A 520-nucleotide genomic window follows, 5' to 3' on the forward strand; every position below is an offset into this window, starting at 1 on the left:
TGACAGTGGGCTAACAGGATGTTCTCCATGACACACACCTGCAAGGGTCCAGCATGTAAATTACAGGTCCAGGGCATGTGTCAGTTCCCTAAACCGAGGTGCCATGTAAGGGGAGTGCAGTGCCTGTGATATCTACATGGAGTGGCAGATATGGCCCAAGACCTCCAAGGCATCTGTGATTTTCTGGAGCAAAGCTGAAGGACAGCTGAGATGACATATAATATCTAAAATGTCATGCAACCCTGGAATTGAGAAAAATAAATGAGCCCCCAAACTTGTGGTAAATGGTGTCTGGAGATTGATTCAGCTGACCAAAGGTCTGTCTACTCAGAGTAACCTGAATCACTCCAATGACTAGGTCACCAGTGAGCACCACAGGAACTCAGATTGCCAGTTCAGATTGTAAATACCAACACCCTCATCTGCACTTTGGCTTACAGCACCAAAGATCCCCCAAGGCTGGTCATCCCTCTGCGGTGCAGATCCTCCCAGATGAGCAGCTCCTCACCTCAGACAGCAG

The 520-nt window shown here is 48.7% G+C and overlaps 1 protein-coding gene across 1 annotated transcript in view; it reads right to left on the reverse strand.

Annotated features, from left to right (window-relative positions):
- LOC103810605 (phospholipase A2 inhibitor subunit gamma B-like) overlaps window positions 1-520 on the reverse strand; it is a 6,928-nt gene that overhangs the window by 6,288 nt on the left and 120 nt on the right. The window lies entirely within an intron of this gene.

This window comes from Acanthisitta chloris, unplaced genomic scaffold (assembly GCF_000695815.1).
Source record: "Acanthisitta chloris isolate BGI_N310 unplaced genomic scaffold, ASM69581v1 scaffold14680, whole genome shotgun sequence".
NCBI classification, from domain to species: domain Eukaryota; kingdom Metazoa; phylum Chordata; class Aves; order Passeriformes; family Acanthisittidae; genus Acanthisitta; species Acanthisitta chloris.